The sequence below is a fragment of the Hylobates moloch genome, unplaced genomic scaffold (assembly GCF_009828535.3).
Source record: "Hylobates moloch isolate HMO894 unplaced genomic scaffold, HMol_V3 SCAFFOLD_2, whole genome shotgun sequence".
Lineage (NCBI taxonomy): Eukaryota > Metazoa > Chordata > Mammalia > Primates > Hylobatidae > Hylobates > Hylobates moloch.
The window spans coordinates 55,786-73,983 of record NW_026652277.1 but is presented as its reverse complement, the minus strand read 5'-3'; the positions used below and the strand labels follow the sequence as shown (position 1 = coordinate 73,983).

At 43.3% G+C, this 18,198-nt stretch overlaps 1 protein-coding gene across 12 annotated transcripts in view; it reads right to left on the bottom strand.

The window, feature by feature from the left end:
- The window catches only part of ZMYND11 (zinc finger MYND-type containing 11), a 119,131-nt gene extending 112,508 nt beyond the window's left edge, over positions 1–6,623 (bottom strand). For 4 of the 12 annotated variants that reach the window (XM_032162401.2, XM_058431025.1, XM_032151813.2 and 1 more), the window contains exon 1: positions 6,214–6,377. The gene's annotated coding sequence lies outside the window, so the exon portion shown is untranslated. Of the gene's footprint in view, positions 1–5,540; positions 5,652–5,802 lie in introns of those variants that run through there. The other 8 variants (XM_032176786.2, XM_058431032.1, XM_058431030.1 and 5 more) reach the window with 4 other exon arrangements.
- Between the last annotated feature and the right edge of the window lie 11,575 nt (positions 6,624–18,198).

Here is an 18,198-nt window from a genome sequence, read left to right as displayed (position 1 = left end):
TGAAAATACTGTATTTCAGCAAAACACATTTTCCAATTAATGTGTACGCTAATGTGGTCTGTAAATATATCCCTCTCATTTCTGAAAAACAAACAGATCGAAGAGTCTATATGATTCCTTTAAAACTCTGATACAGCAGTATTCTATTACTTTTGTCATTTCTACTTTTTAGTTTTACATAAAAGTGGGCAAACTTTTAGACATTTATGGAGCAAACACTCTGGACATTTGCAGATGTTACCAACATTAAACGAAATGTGCCACATACTCAATGCAACTGTAACTTTACAATTACTTAATGGTGTTAATAGCTTAAGTATGTTTATACGTTATAAGTATGTTAATAGCTTAAGGGTATTTCTACTGCTATCTGATTGAACACATTTTAAAAGAATTTACCCAGCACTTTAATTATGAAAATATTTTCCAATATGCTAAATTCTCTTTAAAAGAAACCTGAGATGAAAATCAGGAAATTACTGAACAGGAAAAATATATATGCAATGAAAGATTAAATATCTAATTAGGTTATTTGTTGAATTGAGTTAAATATTTATGTCTAATTATTTGCCAAATTTCTCTCCTAAGACCTAATAATTGATTACACAAACACTAAAAATATTTTTTATTTTACAGATTTCTTTGCATTTGCAAATAATTTTGATACTAAAACTTGTATAGCATTTCCATGATACAAACTAAATAACTCTCTGGATTTTCTAATGGAAAAACAGTAACAGCAGGTGCACACACACAAAATCTTTCCTTAAGCAATAAATCACTTCTGCATATGTTTTTGAAACCACAGCTAAGCCATGATTATTCAAAAAGACTATTGTATTGGGTATTTTGATTTGGGTTCTTCTCTCCCTCATGTTATCTTCATTTCTATCATTGACCTCTTATCCCAGAGACTCTCAAACTTTTATGTTATATAAATTACATTCTGTCTCAAAAAATATCTCACCCACTTCTCTTGTGTTTCTGCGTGTGTGTGTGTGTGTGTGTCTGGAATATGATGCAATTAAGGGTGTGCTACAAGGTGAACCTTCCATAATTAAAAGGAAGACTGACTGCTATGCTTTTAAGATGACAATGTGTGGCCGAGCACAGCGGCTCATGCCTGTAATCCCTGAACTTTGGGAGGCCAAGACGGGCAGATCACCTACAAGCTTGAGAAGAGCCTGGCCAACATGGCAAAACCCCAACTCTACTAAAAATACAAAAATTAGCCAGGCGTGGTGGCTCCTGCCTGTAGTCTCAGCTACTTGGCAGGCTAAGGCATGAGAATCACATGAACCCAGGAGGTGGAGGTTGTCGTGAGCTGAGATGGCACCACTGCACTCCAGCCTGGGCAACAGAGCAAGACCCTATCTCCAAAAAAAAAAAAAAAAAAAAAAAAAGGACCATGTGTAAGTTTAAGTTGGAGAGTGTACGTGTAAGTAACTTTGCAGTGGCTGATATACAGTAGACAAACAATACATGATAAATTATTATTATGGTCCTCATTTATGTTATAAAATTGTAGCTACTAAACATTTCAAAAGTGGAGACTAAGAGAAGACAAAACACTGAAAACCTGAAGAACAACCTCCAGGTCACTAATATCTGCACAAATCACTGTATCAAAGCAGATTTACATTTGTTTTGAAAACTTGATAATGGCACTGCAAGTAACTGGAGTATGTAAGAGATATTGGTAGAAATTAAACTCACAGATGCTGAATTCCTAGTAGAATGTTGGTGAGGGTTTAATGAAGATCAAATGAAGAGAAAACACCAGTTTTCCTTTATTTGGAAAGTCTATCCGCTACAAGGAAATATAGAAAATGCAACCTGAAGCAGTTATGGACAGAGTGCCAGATATGAAAAAAGAAAAATATTAACATAAAACCAACGGTTAAAATAAGAACTCTCACACTGTGTATTTAGTTATTTGTATTCTTCAAATGAATTAAAATAAATGAATAATAATATCATTCATCAAAGTAATGACAGGCCAGGCACAGTGCCTCATGCCTATAGTCCCAGCGCTTCGGGAGGCCAACGCAGGTGGATCGCTTGAGGCCAGGAGTTTAAGACCGGCATGGCGAAATAGAAAAATTAGCCAGGCATAGTGGCGGGCGCCTGTAAACCCAGGCTGAAGCAGGAGAATCACTTGAACCCAGGAGGCAGAGGCTGCAGTGAGCCAAGATTGTGCCACTGCACTCCAGCCTGGGTGACAGAGCAAGAGTGAGTGTCTCAAAAAAAGAAAAAAGAAAATTCAGTGTTAAATCCAATTTATGGTTTTCAAACAGTGAAAAGTTTTAACTATCATAAGGCTATTTTCTCTCTTTTTTTTTTTCCAAGATACATCCTCTTTGCTGAAATGTAATGATGTTTTCCATGTAGAATTCAACTAAAGGACAAGAAAGTTACCAAAAATCTGACACCAGAGGGTTAGGGCTTTAAGTAAGCAAGTTACAGCAGCATTTGATACTTTTATTGCAAGTATTAAAATTCTTAGGTGCAAGTAGTGTCTCAATTAAGGTATGCCAAAGAGTATGAATGCCTCTATTATACCCTACTGTAACAACCCTAAGAAGAAAAAACTCAGAGGGTTACCAAAGGATGAGAGTCCAAATAAACATATGTCATTCATTGAAACATGCATGACATCCATTCAAAACACCAACAGGGCCGGGTGCGGTGGCTCACATTTGTAATCCCAGCACTTTGGGAGGCCAAGGCAGGTGGATCATTTGAGGCCAGGAGTTTGAGACCTGGCCAACATGCCAGACCACCCCCACCCTGGCCCCCTACTAAAAATACAAAAAATTATCCAGGTGTGGTGGCACATGCCTGTAGTCCGAGCTACTCCGGGAGGCCGAGGCATGAGAATCGCTTGAGCCTGCGAGGCAGGGGTTGCAGTGAGCCGAGATCGCACCACTGCACTCCAGCCTGAGCGATAGAGCAAGACTCCGTCTCAAAAAAAAAAAAAAAAAAACGCCAACAGAATGGTGGTATTCAGTATGAATGAAAGAACTAAATTTTAACATTTTAACTGATTTCTTTTTGTGAAGCTGGAAGCTCGTACATGTACATTTATTTAAACACCTCACAAATGGTAATTGCAAAAATAAATTGTCCAATTTAGAGACTGTAAAAGGAAGATTTGGTTTTCATATGAGCAATCTCTATGGGGGAAAAGCACCATGTGAAATACAGAAATCCTTTAAGTCACAGAGTTAAGCAAGACAAATATTTTGATTCTGTCATAATCACATCCCATATCCTCTGATCTTTGATTCTCTAGCCTGGTCATTTTATAAAGATAAGTCAACCAAAAATAACAACTATAATGTAACCTGTGCCAGTTAGTCAAAGACAAGATAAATTAAATGCCTCCACAGCATTCATATTTTTTCTCCTGCTTGTAAAAATTAAGACATTCAGAAAAACTACAAAGATGACCCTGCCTACCAGGAAGCACTCTAACTTTTCAACTTTCAAAGTACAACCAACACCATCTCCCTGATAACATCCAACCATTAATTAAAAGCAACGATCTCAAAAATCTGAAAACGTTGTGCACACCATAATTACTAAGCTAAAATTACTATATTTCTCAGTTTACAGGAAAACAAGTAAACATTTACTTTCTGCTTTTGGACAGATTAAATTATTTTTAAGAATGCTCTTGCCTCCATATGTCTCAGCTTACTGTGGGATGCAGAACACCTAAGCGAGGCAGACCAATGGCTCTAGACCTCCCTAAAAACCCAACCTGCACCACTCCCTCCTACCAGCAGGGCCCTGAATGGGCCACCTGGGTATCTCCTCCAGGCTCACAGACATTCTTGACACCAGATACCATGTACACACTGTATATGACCCAGGGTACTACATACCCCGGATATGACAGTGGTTACTGCGTACACAGTACACATGACACTCGGTACTAGGTACACACTGCATCTGACACTGGGTACAGCTTATGCGACAAGGATAGTGCATGCATGGTGCATATGACATTGGGTACTATATATGCATGGCATATGACATTGGGTACTACCTACACACCATATATAACACTACTTAATGTATACACACTGTACATGCCACTAGATATATATACAAAACACAGATAACACCAGGTAGTGTATATACACTGTATATGACACCAGATACTATATACCTAACGTATATGACATTGAATACTGCATACACACCGCATATGGCAGCACGGTACCGGGCACATACTGCACAGAATACCGGGAACCGCGTAAGGGCTGTATATGACACTGGGTGCCGCATACACAGTGTGAAAGGATACTATGTAAACACCATATATGACCCCAAGTACTGTGTGCATACACTATATGACACCTGGTACTACACACACCGCATATATGACACCAGGTACTACATACACACTGTATGTGACACCAGGTAAGGTAAATATATTCAATACTATCCAGATACTATATACACTCGTATATAACATGGAGTACAACACACATACCTCATATGGCAGCAGAGTACCATGCACATACTGCACACAATACCGGGGGCTGAGTGCACAGCCTAAGTGAGGAAGATACATGTACACACCGTGTATGATAGCTGGTACGACACCGGGTACTTCGAGCACACTGCATATGACAGAGTACACACCATATATAATCCCCGGTACTGCGTACCCCACCGCATAGGACACCGCACTGCACAACGAGCACTGGTACACACGAATAAAACAGGTACGGCGGTCACTCTGCAAGACACCGGGCACGGCGCACACATCGCCAGCTCCTCCTCCCGGCTCGGGAGAAAAGCCCGAGGGGAGACTGCAAGTGAGAGTCCGGGTCCCGGCGCCCCCCCTCGTCCCAGCCGCGTCCTCAGCAGCTTCTCCCCGGAGCTCTGGGTGGGAGGAGGGCGGTGGACCCCGCAGGACTGTCCCGGAGGTCCGCGAGGACCTGTTGAGGCGGCGGCCTCGCTGCCGGGGTCGCTCACAGCCCCGGGGGACCGACGAATCTCCGCCCCGGGCCTCGGGGCCAGCCCTGCCCGCCGCTCCCGGGCTAGCACACGACGTGCCGCGCCAACAAACGCTTCCTCTCCGCCCGCCACACGCCCGGAGCCGCGTTCCCCGCCGGCCTGGACTGCGCACGGGCCCAGGAGGCCTGACCGAAAGAGGGGCACGGGGCCCGGCGGGCGGTGCTCACGCGACTCCGCGGCTTCCCGGCCCGAGCAGGCCCCGCGCGGTCCTCCGGGGCCTCATCCCGGGGCCTCCTCCGCAGCCGCCCAAGGCGAGTGGGCGCGGGCCGGCAGCCTCCGCAGGCCCCGCCGCCGCCCTCGCAGGCCCCGCCAGCCCGGCCCGCCCCGCCATCCACAAAGCTCCCCGGCAGCTCGGAGCTCTTCGCGAGCGGGCGAGCGACCGTCCGCACCCACTGGTGCCGCCGCCGCCTCAGAGGCCGCGGCCAGGCAGGCTCCACCGCGCGGGCCGCGCCATCTCCACTGACGCCCCCGCCCGCCCCACCGCCCCGCCGCCGAGCTTTCCCCACCATTATGTTCCGGCTCCTCCACCGCCGCCGCCGCCGCCGCCGCGCCCGGCCCTCCCCTCCGGTGCCGCCTCCTTCCCGCCGCCCGGCGCCTCTCGGGCCTGAGCCGGCGACGGGCGCGGGGGGCGGGGGGGACGCTCAGGCCGCCTCCTCCTCCTCTCTGCCGGCCTCCTCCCTCCTCCCCGGCTCCCCCCGCCCGGACCCCGCCGCCGGCTCCGCGCGAAGGGCTCCGGGCTCGAGGGGCGCCATGTTTGTAATACTCCACCTCAGAGAACGCCGCGGTCGCGCCTGAGCGAGGGAGGCGAGGCGGCCGGGGCGCCGCGTGCGGGGTGAGGGCCGGGAGGGCACCGCCGCCCGCACTTACTCGCGTCTCCCCCTGGCGCCGCGGGCCTGCGGGGCCGGAGCGGGCGGCGGGAAGTTGGGCGCCGCCGCCCGGGAAAGTTGGGTCCCCGCGAGGCCGCGGCAGCCGCTCACATGGCGATGCTGCGCGGGGCGGCCGCTCGGTCCCACCGGCCTCTCGGCCCGCCCGCCCTCGGAGTTTATTGTGTCGGGTCGAGGCGCCCCGCGGCCGGGCCGCGCACTGGGGGCTCTAGCGGCTGGCGCCGGACTTGCGCGCGGCCGGCCCGGCTCGCGGCCGCCTCCCGCCCGGGGCCGGAGCCGTGCACGCGGCTCCTACCTTCCCCACGTCCTGTCCTCGGCGCCTCTATCCGAAATTTGTTGGAGCATATTCCTCTGTCTCCACACATGCACTCCGTATCCACACACACGTGAAGGCTACGTACGTGCAGGCGCGCTGGAGCCGGGAGCGGGCGCCGAGGCCGGGGCGCGAGGGGGCATTGTCAGGCGCCGCCGCAGCTCAGCCCCGGGTGGACCTGGCTCCTGCCCGTGGCTCGCGGGGTCCGGAACGGCGAAGTCTGAGAAGTACGAGTGCTTCTCTTAACAACGTTGTTTAGGTAGTCTGAACAGACCTTTACTCCTGTCATCAGAAAGAGTGGTAGGGATGCGCTAAGTTCCCCGTTCCATCTCTGCGCAAACAGGACTGCGAAAAGAACAGGACCACCCATCAGCAGCCCTGCAAGAACACTGCAGATTTGCGCGAGAAGTAGGTTATCTAATATGGAGAGGAATTCTAGACCTAATCAGAGACGATCCCTTAAAACTGTGGTTTAAGAAAGGTTCGGAGATAAGCATACTTTGATAGCGTTCACCTGTTTTCCCTGAGGACCTTTCGCCACTGGGAGTTGGGGAACACCTGTCAGTCAGAGTCCTCTGAAATTCGGTGAGTACAGGACAGCGAGGCGTTTTCAGGGAGACCGCATTCTCATAACTTTTAGTATAGTATAGTGTTATAATTGTTCTCGTTTATTATTAGTGTTGTTAATCTCTCATTGTGCCTGACTTATAAATTAAACTTTATTATAGGCAGGTATGTATAGGAGAAAACGTAGTGTAAGTAAGGTTCAGCACTACCCCGGGTTTCAGGTATCTATTGGCCGTCTTGGCACGTGCCCCCACCTGAAAAGTCATTAGGAAGAGATCGTTGTAGGAATTTGGGGATTCTGATAAAATATATCAATCTGCTTCTACAGCTGGTTTCTAAGACCGTTAGAATTTAGAAATGGGTGGTACTTGAATAGGTCTGTGATATACACTAGTCAAATTAACACAATCTTTCATACCATTCACAGCCCTCAATCTGATACATCCCAGAGAGTTTTTGGTAATCTCAAAGAACATCACAGAATAATTTTAATTCATTTTAAGAATAAATATATATCGTTAACATTTAGTAGAGGAGTTAAAACGTGTCAGAAGAAAAGCAAGCCATGCCTAGTTTGAATGTTGGGCCAGGAATTCCAACAATGAAGAGCTTTCAGTGAGTCACCTTTTTAAAAAGTCTGTTACTTCATCTGTAAAATAGAGGACGGCATGGTTCTGTGTATTTTACAGAAGGCACTCGAGTAAGACAACATCGTATCAATAAAAGGAAGCTTACTTTTAGGAAAGAAGTGGCTGCATAACTCCACATTTTTTTTCCAGTTATACTTTGTAGGGATCATTTAAAATTTTATACCCAGATACCATCTCTCATTCAACCTAATGTAAGTTAGATAACTTACCCTGATTTTCCTGTTGGTTTTGCCTAGAATTTAACCCTTGGCTCTATTTTCCAAGTAAGATGGTATTTATCCACTAAGATGAATACGAATATCCCTCCCCATATAAAACGCAAAAGCCATGGATAATTTACAAAAGAATAAATAAAACTATTAATAAATACTGACAACTATTCAAACTCACTAGTAATGACACATTCAAACAATATAACGTTGCTTTTCTTCAAAAGACAGAATTCTTTTCCAGTGATAATGCTACTGAGGGTTAGTGAAATGAACGCTGATATACACTGCTGGCAGAAAATTGGGTTGATCTTAACTCTCTTGAATGCATACCAAGAGGCCATTAAAACAGTTTGATTTATCTCATTTGCCCCTCAGCTGAATGAATATGTGTGTGTGGGTCTGGGGGCCAACGGTTCGAGGTTTGGAGGAAGCCCAGAAGACCAGTAACTAATTGCTGTGCTAGTCTCTTACATGACAAAGCTATACTCTTTACAGAATTGAATACAGACAGATTTTTACTTCTTGATTCTCCTTTTTGGATTGGTGAGTTTCAAAGTGGGTGCCACTGAGCCCTGGGGCTTCTCAGAGCTGTCGGGGAGCTGTCTCTGCAGGACCAAGACGCGGGAATACCCCTCCCGCCCCCAATCAGACAGCACTGCTCTATTTTCTAGAATGAGTGTCCAGATCAGATTTCATTACCTGGCTATTGGGACAATATAGTGTGTGTAAGGTAATAATTGCTCAAACTCATTTGACATGAGTTAGGGCTTAGTCTCATTATTTATTTTGTTAAATATTATCAGGAAATACTGTGGAAGAAAATGTTAACTGTAACTAATAAAGTGTGGACTGCTGCAGATGGCTGTGAGTGTAAATGTCACAGCACCTTTATTGGCCCATGGCCTCCAGAGCCGCTTCCTGATGCGGGGCAGCTCTCAAAAATGTGTGCCTAATGAGCGTCATCTCTTACACATGCTACAGCCCCCCATCCTCAGACCCCCAAGAAAGCAAGAGGATAAGAAACATTCAGTAAAAGACAGATGCTGAAGTGAGCAGTCATGATCTAGCCACTCCACAAGGTTAGTTCGTACTGCAAAGGGAGACTTTCTCAGAGACCAACTATATATATATATATATATATATATATATATATAGTTATATAGTTATATATAATAATATATATAAAATATATGTATATATTTTTTTGAGCAGCAGCAGGATTTATTGTGAAGAGCAAAAGAACAAAGTTTCCTCAGCGTGGAAGGGGACCCGAGTGGGTTGCCCCAATAAAATATTTTCTAAGACTATGCAATGTTCTTTGATTTCATTCCATGCCTTTCTGACTTTTTTTTTTTTTTTGAGACGGAGTCTTGCTGTCGCCCAGGCTGGAGTGCAGTGGCGCGACCTTGGCTCACTGCAGGCTCCGCCCCCCGGGGTTCACGCCATTCTCCTGCCTCAGCCTCCCGAGCAGCTGGGACCACAGACGCCCGCCACCTCTCCAGGCTAATTTTTTGTATTTTCAGTAGAGACAGGGTTTCACCGTGTCAGCCAGGATGGTCTCGATCTCCTGACCTCGTGATCCGCCCGCCTCGGCCTCCCAAAGTGCTGGGACTACAGGCGTGAGCCACCGCGCCCGGCCTCTGACTTCTAATTACAGTTTTCCGTAGTCTTTAGTATTAGATATTGATGTTTTGAATATGATTGTGGTCTCTCCTTCTCCTCTATTAGATTAACATTCTGATATATAAGTTACTATATAACAAGTTTATTAATGTTGCTTAAGGATTTCCAGTCACCTGTGGATGCTTTTAAAAATCATGTTTTTGAAACTAGAAGGCTGTGGTCCGAACTCTGTAACAGCAGTTACCATTCATTGATGCTGCCACCCTCTGTGGCTCAGACTGAAACTGCTACTATCCATATTTTAATTTTAAAAAATTTTCAGCCAGGAATAGTGGCTCACATCTATAACCCCAACACTTTGGGAGGCCGAGGCGTGAGGTACACTTGAGGCCAGGAGTTCGAGAACAGCCTGGGCAACATAACGAGGACCCATCTCTACAAAATAAAAAAAAAAAATAGCCAGATGTGATGGCTCACTCCTGTAGTCCCAGCTACTCGAGAAGCTGAGGGAGGAGGGTCGCTTGAGCACAGAGGTCAGGGCTGCAGTGAGCTATGATTGCACCCCTGCACTCCAGCCTGGACAGCAGATCAAGACGTTCTCCAGGAGAAACTATCAGTATAAGAAATCCATTTCCATTGAATGCCATGATTCCTCCAATACTTAAGTGGCAGCTTTTTACTACACAGCAACCGAGGAGCTGAGCTGACAGTGCTTGCCAGGCCTAGTTCCAGTTCCTGTGGGCCTTGAAACCCAGGCTCCGGGCATCTCTTCAGGGCTCCATAGCTGTGGCTCCTGAACTTCAGTTCCCCACTTCTGTCCATGAAGTACACTATTTATTAGAAGTAGGTCCTCCCACACCCAGGTTAATATGCTTCAGAACATTTAAAGAAAAGTAGGGTCCTGTCTTTTCAAGGGCAACTCATCACACAAGATGAAAAACGGGTGTTTGTGTATATGTGTGCCTTCTTTCCTTCAAAATTGTGATTCTTACCTTTTCCCTGTCTCCCTTTTTCCTGTTTTCCTTTTTTTTGAGATAGGGCTCACTCTGTCACCCAGGCTGGAGTGCAGTGGCACCATCTTGGCTCACTGTGACATCCGCTCCTGGGCTCAAGTGATCCTCCCACTTCAGCCTCCTGAGTAGCTGGGACCACAAGTGCATGCCACCACGCCCAGCTAATTTTGTATTTTTGGTAGAGATGGGGTTTCACCATGTTGCTTACACTGGTCTCGAACTCCTGAGCTCAAGTGATCTGCCCGTCTTGGCCTCCCAAGTGCTGGAATTACAGGCGTGAGCCACCATGCCCGGCCCCGTCTCTCTTATATAGCACGATGTAGAAGAATATGCACTAGTGCACCTGAGTCGAAATTCCACCTTACCGTGAGACGTTCAAGTGATTTCACCTTTTTGAACCTTGGTTTCCCTGTTTTTCAGGAGTATGATTTTCTAACATCAGATTACTTGGATTAGAGTCCTAACTCCACCATTCTCTAGCTATTGACCTTAGACAAGTTATTTACCAATTTATGTCTCATTTTCCTCATCTGTAAAATGGGAATAATATAATTATACAATTTCATAGTGGTCATTGAGAGGATTAAATGAGAAAATGCATGTAAAATTATAATACTGCCTGATTGGAATAACTTCAGTATTAGTGGCTACAATTATTATTATCTGTAAAATGGTGATGAATATTAAACGGACCAAATATTGTGAAATGCCTGACAAAAGGAGCTCCCCTTCTACCACGTCCCGTAGTCGAGCACACAGCACAACAAAGTGAAGACATCCAAGGACACAAGAATGTACGTGATTAATCGCAGGTGCATCTCCAATTCCTCATTGCTCCCCACAGATCCAGCAGCCCAACCCAGGCGGGATCCTGGGGATTTCCTCCTGGCTGTTGATCTTTAGCTCCAGATGAATTGCCATTATCTGGAACAGAAGAAACAATTTCAGCCTGTGTTGACTCTCTTAGGTTTTTTGTTTGTTTGTTTGTTTGTTGTTTATTTTTCAGAACTGCACCTCCAGCAGCCACTTCCCCAGACTCTTGCTTCTGACTAGTTATGTAACTTTTGGCACGTAGCAACCTCTCCCAGCTTCAGTTCCCTTGTCTGTAAACGATGGAGGTTTACAATTCGCACAAGGTTTGCATTAGTACTAAAATTCAATGAATTCCAATGCTATACCGGCCTCTGTTCCTAGAAATCCTGTTGTTTCTGCTCTGTTCTTCAAAAGCTCTCTTATCAGATATATTTTCTGGTCCTATTTCTCTTTACCGCTGACTTCCTTCCTTCCCCACCGCACTTGATGCTTGGCCCCTCTGCAGGCACTATCACACCAGTGCTTCCCTGTAGAAAACTTCTTCCCCTGGGATGGAAGCCAGGACTCTTTAAGAGACTTTATTCTTGTATTCACAATATACAGAGGCATGGGGATAATTGCTGTAATATCTTGAGAAGTTTTTCTCTTCTTCATTTAAACATTTAAAGTACCAGAAAATGCACACTTACATGTTTGTATACTTCCTCCAACCTCTTGTCAGGGATACCTTTCCAACATCTTTTCACTTTTTAGGAACAAAATTTAGTCATAGGCTCCACTATCAGCTTATGGAGAGTTTCATGCAGTGAACTTACATTAAAACAAAAAGAGGCACCTGCACTTGGCCGTCATTACTAAGGTCTATACACACATGTCAATGATCGTGTCTGAACACAGAGCTGTGAACATGCCTCTTCAATGTTACATTTTACGGAAATTCCCTTCTCATTGCCACCTATTTGTGGCAATGGCAAATGAGAATCTGTGTGGGAATTTTTTTAGTTTCTGTTTTGAGACGGAGTCTCGCTCTGCTGCCAGGCTGGAGTGCAGTGGCGCAATCTCAGCTCACCGCAACCTCCACCTCCTGGGTTCAAGCGATTCTGCTGCCTCGGCCTCCCGAGCAGCTGGGACTACAGGTGTGTGCCACCACGCCCGGCTAATTTTTGTATTTTTAGTAGAGATGGGGTTTCACCATTTTGACCAGGTTGGTTGCTATCTCTTGACCTCGTGATCTGCCCACCTCGGCCTCCCAAAGTGCTGGGATTACAGGCGTGAGCCACTGCGCCCGGCCTTTTAGTTTCTTTAAAACCCAGTACTGCGGTATATAGCATTTAAGATTTTCATTCTCTTCCTTCAGCTTTCTCACAGCTGTGATTACTCATGTTCCCATGCAAATTAATGTTTAAGAAATCATCACAATATTTACCACTGATGCCTTTGGAATTTTATGTTGTTCTAAAGGATTCTCCCTTTTGTTAGTTTTCAGAAAAGCTTTCTTTAGGTTTGGTTAATTGGCATAAAATTAAAACTGATGTTATCTTCATGTATGTTTTAGGTTTTTAATACAAATAAAGCTGAGAGAAATTGTAAAAAGGCTGATGGGATAGGAACATTTAAATAAACATTTATAAACACATAAATAAACAGTTCATAGGAAACTGTCTTCTAGAAGTAGTAAAGTATAAAATGTCCATTTGTATTCTTCTTTCTGTTATTTAAAGAAAACTATGTCTCAATAAATTGTCCAGTGATAAATCCCCTAAAGATCTAGAGAAAAATAGAGTAAATACATTAGATCTCCCAGGGGAAATGGTAGAAAGTAAGTATCTAGGAGAACAATAAAATGAAATGTAAATAATTACAGTGCCGAATTATACTTTCTACAAAATAATTATATTTCAAAAATATTTCCTACATTATTTGGCCATCGTCTCTGCATTTACAGTTTGATTGGTTTCTTTTGCTTATGTGCAGTATTGAGATAAAGTCAAAAGTTGGAGGCCAGACTTGGTGGTGCACACCTGTGGTCCCAGCTACTCTGGAGGCTGAGGCAGGAGGATTGCTCAAGCAAGGAGTTCGAGGCTGCAGTGAGCCATGATTGTGCCACTGCACTCCAGCCTGGGAAACACAGCAAGACCCAGTCTCAAAAAACAAACCAAAAGAAAAAAAAAAGGGGAAGAAAGAAAAGCTTCAGAGAGCACAACTTCCTTTTTTCTTTTAATGTAACTGCACTGAGAATTTCAAGCACAGGAAGTTCTACATCCTCAACTACCACGCGTAGAAAGCAAAACATAGAAAGCAATGCGTTTCTTTCCTCATCCTCGCCCTCCTCCTTCCGTCAGTCAGTCCACAGTCCCTCTTCTCCAGTGAGGCCTGGTGTTAATTTTCCACACACAGTGCTATTCAGGGGCTGATTATCCTTTCTTATTTGTATTCATTTCTTTTTTTATACCTATTTTGAAAGTTCATGCAGAATATAGGCAAAGAAGCTGAAAGAAAAAGTGAAACTCAGCGCATTTTTAATTTTTTATTAGTAATTGCATTTTTAAAAAGGACAGTTGCTGGAAGAGAAGGTAATTGAATATAGATTACAACAAGATTTAGGGACAATTACAGAATTTCTTATATATTTACTATTAAATGAATGGTAATTATCTTTTATGTAAATGGCATTTTATGCCAGCCAGATGTTTTATATATATATATGCACACACACACATGCAATAGCCTGATGGCTAAATAGTGATTTATTCCTATGATAGGATTCATGTAATTTTTTTTTTTTTTTTTTTTTTTGAGACGGAGTCTCGCTCTGTCGCCCAGGCTGGAGTGCAGTGGCCCAATCTCGGCTCACTGCAAGCTCCGCCTCCCGGGTTCACGCCATTCTCCTGCCTCAGCCTCTCCGAGTAGCTGGGACTACAGGCGCCCGCCACCAAGCCCGGCTAATTTTTTTGTTTTTTTTTTTAGTAGAGACACCGTGGTCTCGATCTCCTGACCTCGTGATCCGCCCACCTCAAAGAAGTTGTTTATAAAGGTCTTTTTTAATGTTAAGTGCAAAACTAGGATTAGGATAGACGTTAAAGAAAAGGATCATATAGTGTAAAAATAAACATGTATATTAGTAGAAAAAGACCACAAAGTGTTATGAAAAAATACTAACTATATTAATCTCTAGCAAATAAAAGTATTTGTTTTATTTTTTCTTTTTTATATTTTTATTTTCTTGTGTCATACTCATATTTCAATTATTAAAAAATGTTGTTCTAGAAATTGTGAACCAAAAGTATCTGAGACAGGTCTCAATCAATTTAGAAAGTTTATTTTGCCAGGGTTGAGGACGTGCCCATGGCACTGCCTCAGGAGGTCCTGATGACATGTACCCAAGGTGTTCAGGACACAACTTGGTTTTATACATTTTAGGGAGACATGAGACATCAGTCAATCCGTGTGAGATGTGCATTGTTTGGGTCTGGAAAGGCAGGACAACTCAAGGTGGGGCTTCCAGGTCCTAGATAAGAGACAAACGGTTGTATTCTTTCGAGTGTTTGATCAGCGTTTCACTGAGATACACAATTTACACGTGAGACGGGGGTAGACAGATAGTTACTTATGCCTTAGTCGGGCTCAGCGACTGCATTTTTACATAAATGGTCATTCAGAGGAAGCAATCAGGTATGCATTTGTCTCAGGTGAGCAGAAGGATGACTTTGAGTTCTGTCCTTTGTCCCACACCTGTGAAAATAAGCTATCAATTTACCTTGCCAGGGTAAAAATTCAACAGAATGGTTTTAGGGTAAAGATCTTGAGCCCTCTCCACAAGGAATTTCCTTGTGAGCAAAATTGTGAGTAAGGTATGAGCTTTTTTATCTTTGTGGCTGTCTTACTTGGGAATAAAATGGAAAGCAGCTTTGTCTGACACAGTTCCCCAGCTTGACTTTTCCCTTTGGCTTAGTGATTTGGGGTCCTGATATTTATTTTCCTTCCACAAAGTGAAATGCTGGATTTTAGCAGACTTGCCGTGCAACTTTGAGTGGTATTTGTTTAGCAAGCAACTAAACGCAAAAGTACCATGCAATGCAGGTAACAGAACATTTATTTTATTTATTTATTTATTTATTTTGAGACAGAGTCTCACTCTGTTGCCCAGGTTGAAGTACAGAGGCATGATCTCAGCTCACTGCAAACTCTGCCTCCCGGGTTCAAGCAATTTCCATGCCTCAGCTCCCTGAGTAGCTGGGATTACAAGCGTGCACCACCACACCTGGCTAATTTTTGTATTTTTAGTAGAGATGGGCTTTCACCATGTTGACCAAGCTGGTTTTGAACTCCCGACCTCAAGTGATCCACCCGCCTTGGCCTCATAAAGTTCTGAGATTACACTCAGGTGTGCTGGGCCATGGTACCTGGCCCAGAAAATTTATTTTTAATTAAATATTATATTCCTATGAATACATTTATTCTGTTAAATGAAGAACAACTCTACTGTTCATAGTAATATCAAATTGAAGCCATTTTTATAGGTCAAAGAAAGTGGATACTGTCATTTTCATATGGTTCAACCTCATAGCATTGGTTTTCACATTCTCTGATTGGGATTTTAGAAAAATAAAAGCAAAAGTGAAGCCAGACTTAAGTGTGTTCTAAATGGTAATCCAATAGTCTAAGTGGGAGTCCAATTAGAAGAAATGCTCATGATAGCATTTCATGTAGGTTTTCCCTCAAATTCAATCAACTTCTAGAAGTCAGTTGTATTAGTCCACTCTCACACTGCTATAAAGAACTACCTGAGACTGGGGAATCTATGAAGAAAATAGGTCCAGTTGACTCACAGTTCAGCAGGCTTAACTGGAAGCGTGGCTGGGAGGCCTCAGGAAACTTACAATCCTGGCAGAAGGACAAGGGGGAAGCAAGCACCTTCTTCTCATGGTGGCAGGAGAGAGAGAGCTGAGGGGGAAGTGCCATACACTTTTAAACCATCAGATCTCGTGAGAACTCACTATCACAAGAACAGCAAGGGGGGATATCCACCCCCATGATCCAAATATCTCCCACTAGGCCCCTCCCTTGACATGTGGGGATTAAAACTTGATATGAGATTTGGGTGGGGAAATGGAGCCAAACCATATCATCAGTTCAATATTTTATATTAAGAGTTATAGTGATGTTGAACTCATATTCCTTGTGGAGGTTAAAAACTCTTTATATGATGGTGAGAAGTTTTAGTTAGAAAATTTATTTCTTCTATAAATTTATCTTTGATTATTAGAGCCCTTGCACAATAAGTACCTGTATTCATTAAACTAAAATAAAATATTCTGAGAACTGTATGATGTGACTAAGCTGTTACCGTTCCAGCTCATTTAATCCTTACCAACTGATAACTATAGTGCCCACATTTTACTCATGAGGAAACTGAGAATTAGAAAGATAAAATATCTTGCCTAGGCTCCCAGCTGACAAGTGACCTATCCCAGGCTTGAGTCCAAGATTATCTACTGACAGATCTGAAGTCTGGACTTCTAGTTACTATTCCTATTCAAGTCTGTCATTTCAGATGTATTACCCAATTAGGAGCACATTGTTTAAAGTCTATACTTGTAATGCCACACACAGAAAACCTCCTTGACTTGTATTAAAAATTTATATTTTGTCCATCAGAGCAATCGATTTAAAAAATTTTAAAAAGAAGCACGCACTAAACCAAGGGTTTTAGATATGTGAAAAATTCTAAAACAAGCAACAAATAAATCCAAAATATTATGTTCAGATGAGTCACTCAAAGTGAAAAAAAAAAATCTTCCCTTTGGCCACCTAGTGTTTAAGAGTGCAGAATTCACAGCTAGGCCCATGGTGGTTATTATGCCTATTAATTATTCCAAGAGATTCAATTACTCAGATTCTTTTATGGCAACACTTGGTAGATGAGGACAGATAAAGAGAAGGAATTCAAAAGTATGGTCAGGTGTGAGACTTACAACTACTATATTCTTTTAATTATAATTCTTTTTTTTTTTTTTTTTGAGATGAAGTCTCTCTCTGTTGCCCCGGCTGGAGTGCAGTGGCACGATCTTGGTTCACTGCAACCTCCACCTCCCAGTCTCAAGTGATTCTCATGCCATTGCCCTCAAAATAGCAGAGACCACAGGTGTTAGCCACCACACCCAGCTAATTTTTGTATTTTTTTGGTAGAGAGGGGGTTTTGCGCCATGTTGGCCAGGCTGGTCTCAAATTCCCGACCTCAAGTGATCTGCCCTCCCCAGCCTCTCAAAGTGCTGGGGCTACAGGCATGAGCCACTGCGCCTTGTCTATAATTCTTTATCAAAGCATTTGCATTAAAATGCAGCTTGTATGACACTCTTATATTATAACCTGAATTGAAATATTTTTATTACTGTTAATCTTATAACATGACATTAATTTTTGTTAGTATGTGACTGTGTGACATAGCCAATTTCCATGCTACAGAATTTGAGTCTACATAGTTTTCCAATTGCTTATGTGATGTTCTATACATAATGTAAAAAATTTCTTAAATGTGAAAATAAAAGCAAGAAAATAAGCTAACTCTAAAATGAAAGGTAAAGTCAGAAGCAATTTAGTACACTTCTAGGGTTAAGAAAATTCATTAAAATCATTTTTTACCTATAAAACTCAACTTACTAAATTTATGTTTAGATATTGACATAAGCTTGTTGTTCCTATATCATAGAAAAGAATGAAGAGTGTTTTCCTTCCATATGTGGATTTTACAGAATATTTTGGAACTGTAGGTTCATTTGTCCTTCCCTCCCTCCCTCCCTCCCTTCCTTCCTTCCTTCCTTCCTTCCTCCTTCCTTCCCTCCATGTCTCCTTTACCTCATATAAATATATTCCTTCTTCCTCTCTGTGGAGTTCATCCTCCCTTTAAACTTTATTAGCTAGATCACTGTGATCTTCCGATAATCTGTATTCCTAAAATACTAAAAGTCAAAAACATATAATCTAGCAATTGACATCATGCATAATAGAGGTGAAAGAGGTCTCCAAACATCCATTGGTCTAGAATTTTGCCTTTTGCCCCTTGGAAGGATGGAAGGAAACTGGGTCTTT